Source organism: Lycium barbarum, chromosome 2 (assembly GCF_019175385.1).
Source record: "Lycium barbarum isolate Lr01 chromosome 2, ASM1917538v2, whole genome shotgun sequence".
NCBI classification, from domain to species: Eukaryota; Viridiplantae; Streptophyta; class Magnoliopsida; order Solanales; family Solanaceae; genus Lycium; species Lycium barbarum.
The window spans coordinates 15,161,267-15,171,584 of record NC_083338.1 but is presented as its reverse complement, the minus strand read 5'-3'; the positions used below and the strand labels follow the sequence as shown (position 1 = coordinate 15,171,584).

The 10,318-nt window shown below is 34.7% G+C and overlaps 1 long non-coding RNA gene across 1 annotated transcript; it reads left to right on the top strand.

The window, feature by feature from the left end:
- Positions 1-2,318: 2,318 nt before the first annotated feature.
- LOC132629354 (uncharacterized) lies at positions 2,319-7,120 on the top strand. Its single transcript, XR_009578199.1, has 3 exons — positions 2,319-2,532; positions 3,307-3,357; positions 4,570-7,120. It is a non-coding gene; the product is annotated as an uncharacterized LOC132629354 (long non-coding RNA).
- Positions 7,121-10,318: the final 3,198 nt, after the last annotated feature.

Here is a 10,318-nt window from a genome sequence, read left to right as displayed (position 1 = left end):
GGTAGTCAACCTGAAATTTAAATACGCGACTGTATTCTGAGGTAGTCAACCTGAAATTTAAAAACATGACTTTATCTGAAATTTAAAAACATGACTGTATTCTGAGGTAGTCAACTTGAAATTTAAATACGCGACTGTATTCTGAGGTAGTCAACCTGAAATTTAAATACGTGACTTTATTTTGAGGTAGTCAACCTGAAATTTAAATACGTGACTTTATTTTGAGGTAGTCAACCTGAAATTTAAAATACATCACTGTATTCTGAGGTAGTCAACCTGAAATTTAAATACGTGACTATGTTCTGAGGTAGTCAACCTGAAATTTAAAAACATGACTGTGTTCTGAGGTAGTCAACCTGAAATTTAAATATGCGACTGTATTATGAGGTAGTCAACTTGAAATTTAAAAACATGACTGTATTCTGAGGTAGCCAACCTGTGAAAATATGACTTTATTTGGAGGTAGTCAACCTGAAAAATACGTGACTGCATTCTGAGGTAGTCAACCTGAAAATATGACTTTATTCGGAGGTAGTGAACCTGAAATTTTAATACGTGACTGTGTTCTGAGGTAGTCAACCTGAAATTTAAACACGTGACTGTATTCTGAGGTAGTCAACCTGAAATTTAAACACGTGACTGTATTCTGAGGTAGTCAACCTGAAATTTAAATATGTGACTGTATTCTGAGGTAGTCAACCTGAAATTTAAATATGTGACTGTATTCTGAGGTAGTCAACCTGAAATTTAAAGACGTGACTGTATTCTGAGGTAGTCAACCTGAAATTTAAATATGTGACTATATTCTGAGGTAGTCAACCTATGAAAATATGACTTTATTGTGAGGCAGTCAACCTAAATTAAAAAAAACGTGACTTTATTTTGAGGTAGTCAACCTATGAAAATATGAGAAAAACAAGGGTTTTTGTTCCCTAATCTGCAGCCAGGGAATGTCGTGCCCTGTGAAGGCATGCAAATAAATAGGGGGTTTTGTTCCCTAAATTGCAACCAAGGAATGTCGTACCCCGTGAAGGCATCATAAAAAGTAGGGGTTTTGTTTCCTAAAATGCAACCAGGGATTGTTGCACCCTGTGAAATCATGAAATAAAGAGTAGTTTTTTTTTTTTTTTTTTTGTGTAAATACTTCAGTTTTTTAAACTGAGGAACTTTGAATTTTTTTTTTTTGAAATGATTTTTTTTTTCGAAAAAAAAATGTCCCAGTTTTGATCTTTTGGGGATATGAGACTTATTATTGAGTGAGACCGAGCCCCCGTGTAGGACTGCCTACGTATCCTGCCATAGCAAGAATCAGGTCAAACGTAGTTCATAAAAAGCTAAGTTTTTTTTTTTGTTTTTTTTTTTTCAAAAAGGGTGTGTCTCTTATAAAGAGCACCAGAGGATGAAGACAAAGAAATCAATTCATCGGTTTAGTATATCTTGACTTTAGTTGGCACCAACTATTAGTATTATGCATCGAAAATTACCATCGATGACTCTCGGACGAACCGGAGGTCAAATTAGAAGTGACTCCTATAGTTTCAAATGGTACCTCAAACATACCTAAGTATTGACATGATCTATTCATTTTGCATCAATTAGAGGTTTTGAATATTCTTATCCTCATGTTTCAAGTGCCCTTACCACAAGTAAAGTCCTAATTCACACTCAATTTAAGCATTTAGATCTTAGGACGTTCAAGAAGTAAACTCACACTCAGAAGGATGTTCAATGCGTGCAATTGAGATGCCATATGCTTGGCCTTCATTGTTACATCCCGTATTTTTGAACGTCGGGTTAATTGTAAGTTGAGGTGGGGCCCACACGTCAAGATTTTTTTTTTGGGACATGTGACAAATTATATGAATCACATATGTGAAGTTAAACACAACTCAAGAAGGACCCTTGAGCCAAATCAAAGTGGAAGTCCTCCAAACGAATATTTTTAAGAAAACGTTTTCGGGTGACCTGACTTTGGGGGGCAAAAACTGTATTATATGTTTGGAATGTGGAAAAATACCAAGAAATAGAATTTGTAGATAATTGAATTAGCTTTCCATCCATATGTCGTGGGTTCCCAGGTGACGTCGGTACAAGGAGATATGGACGTTTTAAGGTCGAAAGGTCAGTGGGCTAGGCCCAACTCAGGACCAACCGAGTTGGCCCAAAAAAATGAAAAGAAAAATTTAGGCCCAAAGTGAGGGGGTGGCCGGCCATACCTGGTCCAAGCCCACCAAATTAATGAATATTTTCCATGTGCCAAATAATATAAGGGACCATATATGTATTATTATCCATTAGATGATTCAAGAAGCAAAGAAGAGAAAAACAAGAACAAGAGGAGCAACATGAAGGGCAATTTCGGCCCTAGCTCCTTACTTTCACCCCTCAAAAATTTTGATCCAAAAATTATTGTCTTGTGGCTTTCCTACTATATTAAGGGTCCTCTACAACTTGGTGCAATTGTTTGGGAGAATAGAGCACTTGTTTCACCAATCTCACACTTGGGTTAAGTGAAGAAGTTGAAGAAAAAAGGTAAGAATTTATCCCTCCTTACTATGTTATGAAGGTTGGTTTATGTTGTAGTATGTGGAAATGAGTAGAAATTATGGAAATAAGGAAGTTTGCAAAGTGGGTATGTATATATATATGTATCCATGAGTGTATATATGTTGTACACATATATGAGTTGAATTTTATGTTGTATTCTAGTTGTGGTTATGGTGAAAATTATATTGGGAATGAAAGTTGAATGAATTTTGGTTGAAGTTGGAATGTAGAAGATTATGCCACTTTAGAATGATTTTGCGATATTATGGAAATGAAGTTGTTAAGATGTGAATTATGATTATGGTTGATGAAATTGGAAGATGGAAATATGTTATGGATATGTAGGTTGAATATTAGAAGTTTTGGATGAATTATGACTTTGGTGGAAAGTTTATATATTTTGTATATCTTGTGAATATTTTGTGGAAATGATGTGAAATGCTTCCAAATTATATTGTGATAATCTAGATTAATAATGAATATGAAAACATTGAGATTGGTTTGGAAATGGGAAGTCGGAATGAAAGTTCTTGCATTATGTCGGAAAGAAGACTAGTTATGTCATATTGTGTCCTATATTGATTGTTGTTGTTGTTGGTGTTGTTGTTGGGTTGTTGTTGATTATTTTGGCCGAGTTAAATTCTCGGGGATGCTATATGTATAGGGGAGATGCTGCCCAAATTTCTGTAGGCAATTATGAATAAAGATTGAATACTTAAAGATTGGAAATTGAGAATTGGTAAATGTGACCAATTGCAGATTTTGGGCGAAACGGGAATCGAATTTGGAAAGGCGTAAAGAGCATATAAGGTATGTAAAGCTATCCCGATTCTTCTTTTGGCATGGCCTAGGTGTACTAGGATCGGATTTGAGCCTCGGAAAGTGTTCTGCTCATCGGAATCCGCATTTGAAAATACCCCTTTCTCGTTCAATGGAATTGAACCCTATAAGTATGCTTTATTGAAAGAATTGTGCAAACTTTCGCAAATTGTCTAGAAAGTTATGGAATGCCCCCAGAACCTCCGTAGGTGACTTTATAAGCTTAAAATACATAATTCGATCCCACCGCTTCGTTTGTCCCGAGGTGGGCCCACTATTTCCGATTTTACCCTTTACGCGTTTATGACTTGTCTTCGAGTGTTTTCTTTTAAAATATTCTAACTACTCTTTTAACTACTAAATAAAAATTGTTTTAAATATTTCATTAAGCCTTATGAATTGTTTTGGAACTTGGAAACGATCTCAGAAAAATTATGCTTCCGTAACCCATTTTGACATTCGAATTTCACTTACCCTGACTCCGTCCGATTTCATTGATTTGATCTGTCATTCGATATGCTTCATTGAGTCTCTGGAAAAATATATGGTATTTTTATTGCATTTAGTTTCTCACTACTCCATTCGTGGATGTCTCAATGTTTCCCTCACTGAGCCCGGGCTAGGATATGTTGTCAAGCGTATTCCACTGCATTGTTCGTCGTGGCTCGATGTGAGGGGGCAGGTATATATGTACATGGGTTGTGGAGTATGTTGTGCCATGTACACACATTCTGATATGATATGATCTGATATGGCCATCTGATATGATATGTTATGTTACGGGGTTATCCCCTATTCTGCTCCTTATGTGTTGTGGCACCAGCGTCGGGGGGGGGGGGGGTGGCCACGTTCTGTTTGCCGAGTCCCTTGGCAGGGGTCGGATATGATATGGTATATGTTTCTGTACACACTTCTCATGTTTTGGAAAATATGCATTTGATACTTCAGATGTTACACTCACTCCTCTGTAAGTTCTGTTTCGGTTATGATCTTGTTCCGTAATGGGACCAGGTACGACATATGTTTTCAGCGAATACTATTTATGCTATATGATCAGCATTTTGCTAATCTGGATATTCAGTTCATTTTTTGTATCTTTTGCTTCGATTATGACTTTGTTTACTACGTTCCGTGCTTTACATACTCAGTACATATTTCGTACTGACCCCCTTCCTCCGGGGGCTGCGTTTTCATGCCGCGCAGGTACAGACGACAGATTTGCTGATCCGCCCGCTTAGGACTTTATTCTGCTCTTTTGGAGCGCTCATTTATCCGGAACCCATATTTTGGTACAGTCTTCTGCTATCGTATATATGTACATTATTCAGGGGTACGACGGGGCCCTGTCCCGTGTTATGATTCTGTTATGTTCTGTAGAGGTCTGTAGACATACTTGTGTGGGTTCTGTATATGTTTTGGGTTACTATGATCTGTGACGGCCTTATCGGCTTTCACGTGCTATATCTGTTCACCTGCACTATCTGGTAGCACCAATTGACTTTTATATTGATATATTCTGCAAATATGCTCGTTTGGGTTATTGGGTACGTTTGGGTGTCTAGCACGGACACTAGTCACGGCCTACGGGGTTGGGTCGTGACATTCATGTAAGTATCCACTAATGTGAGGACACTCAGAATGGGATCAAGTAGGACTTGTTATTGGCTTGTAATGTAGGCTTATAGATGGGTAGGATATATATTTGTAATAAAGTGACTATTCCCTCCTTGAGCATAACACTATACTTCTATATATATATATATATATATATTTTTTTTTTTGATGTTCGCACTCGATCTTTATTTGCTTTGCTTTTTTTTTTCTTTAACTTTCTTCTCTCTTTTTTTGTTTTGAGCTTTCCTCCATTTTTTGGAGCTTTTTTTTTTCTTTGCAGCTCTTCTTTTGTCGTTGTAATTTACTTAGACTTTTGCATTTTTCACCTTTCCACTTTGCCAGCTTAGATTTTGTTAGTGCGCTCAGGGAGGTGGGGCCAAAAGAGGGATAGTGCACTTATGCACTCGAAAGGATATAGGCTAAATTGTGGTTTATCCAAAGAAAATGTTTTAGGCTCAAAAGGGTAACACTAGGGATCATATGTCATTTGGTAGGCTTGAAAGGCACAATCGGGTCAAAGAAAGCCTACAATCCTTTCTCAAACCAAGTGTTGCTCGATATTTCGCCTCAACAAACATTCCGGCCAAGTTCTAGATCAACAAAGCAATGTTATTGAATTTTCAATCTAAAGCTCATCACACAATGCACATAAAACGATGAGGTCGGATTAATTTTGACCCTAACTTTTAGCCAAAGAATTTCTCAAGTGTCACTTAGGTATAATCAAGAGGTACCAAAAGAATCTATGGTTCACAACAAAATTGGTCCTCTCTATCATCCTCATTCTTTTAACTCTTGTTTTTTTTATCATGCACACTCCTAAATATGTTGATACCTACCGAGTCAATATATTTTCTTATTCATTTTTTTGTGGGACCGAACCGTAAAGAAGGGTTGCCTATGTATCTTGTTGAAACAAGAATCAGGTCAGACGTAGTTCATGAAAAAAAGTATACAAACATTTTTATTAAATTTTGGGATAATGAAATAAAAGCTCTTTTTTTGTTCTTTTTGTGAAAGAATAACAACTCTTTTTTTTTCATATTGTTTTTTTTTAATAGGAATACCGAACCCAAGAAGGGCAGCCTACGTATCTCACCGGGATGAGAATCAGGTTTGCGTAGTTCTTGATGAGAATGGAAACTTGTTTTTTTTTTTCTTTTTTTTTTTTGAATTTTCTCTTATCTTTTTTTTTTATGTTTAAAAGAAAAGAAACCTTTTTTTTTAATTTTCCAAGGAATGAATAAATAAAAGAAAACATTTTTGGTATTTTTCAAATGTTGGAATTTTCTACAAAGAATAATTCTAAAAATAAGGTAAAATCTTTTTTGGATTTTTTTGAATAAGGAAAACTCTTTTTTTTTTTTTTAATCTTTGAATAAAGATCACCGAACCCAAGAAGGGCTGCCTACGTATCTCATTGAGGTGAGAATCAGGTGCGCGTAGTTCGTGATGAGAATGGAGAAACTTGTTTTTTTTTTCTTGAATTTTCTCCTTTTTTTTATCTTTAAAAGAAAAGAAACCCTTTTTTAATTTTCCAAGGAATGAATAAATAAAAGAAAATATTTTTGGGATTTTTCAAATGTTGGAATTTTATACAAAGAATAATCCGAAAAATAAAGGTAAAACCTTTTTTTGGATTTTTTGAATAAGGAAAACTCTTTTTTTTTTTAATCTTTGAATAAAGATCACCGAATCCAAGAAGGACTGCCTACGTATCTCATTGAGGTGAGAATCAGGTGCACGTAGTTCGTGAATACTAGCTTAGACTCTTGGATTTTTTTTTTTTTTTTTTTTTAAATGGAGGATAATTATTTCTCTCTTATTCTTCCTAATCACCTTAAAAACCGGTCAACATGCAAAAACCTTCCAAATAAATATGTTTTCGGATAGCACATAAAATAAATATGGTGGTCTTTTGAGATAGACACCTGTCTTAGACAGACCCAGCCCCTGTGCCGAGTCCTATTAGGTCAAATGCATGTGATGTAAATAAAGCGTAGCCTAATAGGGATAATCATTACTTGTGGCTTGTTCTGCTAGGTTTAACATCCTAAAGGAGAAGGTGTCTAGACTGGCTTACCCGAGCGGACAACTCGAGCCGGGGAAGGGCCAGATTGCCGGTAGCAGAGCTTTTCCGGCTTCACTGGTGGTCCAACCCCGCCTAACATGTGTGACTGCTAATTATCCTGAACCAGGAGCGTAACCGCCCACAGGCTCATTCAGACAGAAAATTTTGTGGAGCGTACCCGCACACACAGTGAACAGTGGTGAATGTGTTCAGAGACTCAGAGGGGTGCGCAAGAGAAGACAATTTACATATGAAGTCACATAATATCAAAGCGGTAAATAAGCAGCAAATAGCACATTAGGCCAACAAGCACAGAATATATATCCAAGAAATAAAGAAAGCCAAATACAAGTAAATATATCAAGCTCGAATTCTGGTTATCCCCAGCAGAGTCGCCATCTGTCACACCCCTTTTTTTCGAAATAAATAAAAATAAATTTGATTTGTTTTAAATTTATTTAAAAGGGTTTTTCCAATTAAAGTGACGTTTTGAAAAGGGATTATTTTATTTGTTACAGAGTCGCCACTTGGAATTGAGTTTTGGTGTTCCAAGTCACCTTATGAATCCCTAATCAAAAGGAAATGACTCTATTTTTATTGGTCTGCGAAAACCAAAGTCCGGGTAAGGAATTCTGTTGACCGAGGGGAAGGTGTGAGGCACCCCTCGAGTCCCGTGGTTCTAGCACGGTCGCTTTATCAACTTGTGTTCGGCTTAACTATTTTTCTGGATACATTATGCTTACGAGCTTAAAAGTACTTATTTTTAGCCTCTTTATTGTTTTGGAATTATTAAAAAAAATTGTCTAATTTTTTTTCGTTAGTGTGTGATGTACTGGTAGCAGCACTTTCCAGCCTTACCTCAATTCTGATCTTTTATCTCGTGCCTTATTCTTTTCAAAGTTTTAAATAAAAAAAAACGCTTGATCAAATTCAAATCACTTTATCTCAGCAAAACATGGATATCTTTTCAATAAGATACAGTGACCTATTCAATATTAAGCACTCAACTTCAAACTAAGGAGCGTCATTAGGCTCAAATAGCATTTTTATTAAGTAATGAAACATGATATTAAGTTTATTCTTTATTTTAAACACTATGTGTTCTTTAATCACTTTTAACTAGTGCTTGCCAATGTTCTATTATACGTTACTTTATTTAGACACAACAGTAAGCTAATATCTAGCAAAAGCAAATAAAACTTACAGCAATTTTTGAGAACCGACGAACAGAAAACAAAAGAATAAAAAAAACCTACTATCATCTACCTAGAAAAAAAAATATTGAGCAAAGATAAGCACCCAAGTCATAAATAACTCAAAAATCACAAACGCAGCATGGCATGCAAGTATTGCCTCTTCGTACTGTTTTTTTTTTTAGTTCATAACCAGTTAAACCTCATGCTTAGATATTCATACTAAATTAGTAAAATATGAACTGCACATACGCATGAGCTTTAAATGAATCCTCACATCTGTACTTCAAATATAAATCTCAACTACAACGAATATTGACTTACCAACACGAACAGAGAATAGAAAAGAGGAGAAACAGGAGAAATAAAAAAAAAAACAGTAAGCAAAGACAGCAAAATACACAGTAAAAAAATATACCAATTTCGAAAAGGTTTGGTTTGAATGCGTTGGAGTTCGAGGTTTCTGCTCACGGTTTTGCGTTTGTGGACCAGAAAGTTAGCGCTGTTAACTTTGGAAATCATTAGAGTATAGCCGTTTTCTTGTTGCAAATTAATATACGCAAAGGTAACAGTCTATCTTCTTTGTATGATTAAATATCATGATTATATGAGACCTTATTCCATTGTTATGAAGTTGTTAATATTTCATGTGTCTAACTGGTTATTATTCTTTGACTTTATATTATGAATCATGTTCAAATTTTTGCATTGTTAAATTAAGGGAAAGATTGATAAAACGTGTAATTGTTAATTTACAAATAAAGGTGCAGCGTTTGACTTTAATAGCATAAAAAGTTGTACTTTGATTAGGTGTTATCTACTTTTAAAAAAAAAACTTGTGATTACTTCAAGTGTTTAAATGGATTTTTCATTTCTTTGCTTAATCTGTTTTGTCATGTTATATAATGCTTATTGGTTTAATGTTTGCTACAGTAGTTAAACGTTTTTTTTTGGTACTTAATTAACTATGTTTTTTTAATACGCAAATGTGTTGACACTTAAAAGAAGTCCAGCCCTTTAAATTGGTTGAAGACTTGTCACGATACATGAAGTTTCTATGAAAACAAAGTTTGAGAAGGAAAGTAATGTTGTAGGACTTTTCAGCAAACTTTATTGTTTTCAAGTTAAAAGGTTTCCACTTGAGTAGCATGATTTGCACATTTATACGCTAACACCAAATCTGCAGTACCACAAGCATTAATATTTATAGGTGTTAGTTGTTTAAAAAAAAAAAAACGAAAAAAAACAGAGAGAGCAACAACAAAAGAACAATTTCAGTAAAAAAAAAAAAGAGTATTTTAGCAAAAATAGCTTTTAAAATTTGAGTTTGGTTCTTATTTGACTCTCCCGTCAACGAACAGATTCACTATTTATAAAGGAACTTCCACATTTAAGTTTTTTTTTTTTTGTTCTTTGTTTGATTGAAGTAAATTTGTGTATATGGATAATTTTATTTATAAATTAAATGGTGTAGTATTCTAGTTCATGCTATAGTGCTGATAACGTGTTGCTATTTTAAATGATTCAAAAAATTGATTCTTGGAGGTATTTGGTTGTCTTAGATAGTTTTTCTTTTTGATGTTAGGTAAGCATGCCATTAAAATGTTCATCTTGATTTACAGTCCTTTGATTCAGTCGTATACCGATACAAATAATTTTAAATCGGTATCTTCGCTTTGAGCCGTACATTTTGATGGAAATCATGTCCTTGTGCGAATGTCTTATATATGTGTTTCATTTTTATGATGAAAGATGTACGTATTAGCAATAAGTATCCAATGATAGTTAGTAGCATATTTGATATGGATATACACTCACAGTTCTATCTTGTTTTAACATTCCCAAGTTATTCGTAAATATGTTCATTATTCAAGTTTTTGCACGTGAATGATTTTATTCTGAGTTGAAGGCATACAAGTGATTTTTATTTTTAAGAAAAATTTAAGATGTAGTCGACAACCCATTCCTGTTAAGGTATAAAATTTTATAGTTAATTAATTTAAGTGGTAATTATGTTAATGGTCCATTTTAAGGCCCAATTAAATAAGTTAGAGATGACCGAGATGAGATGTGA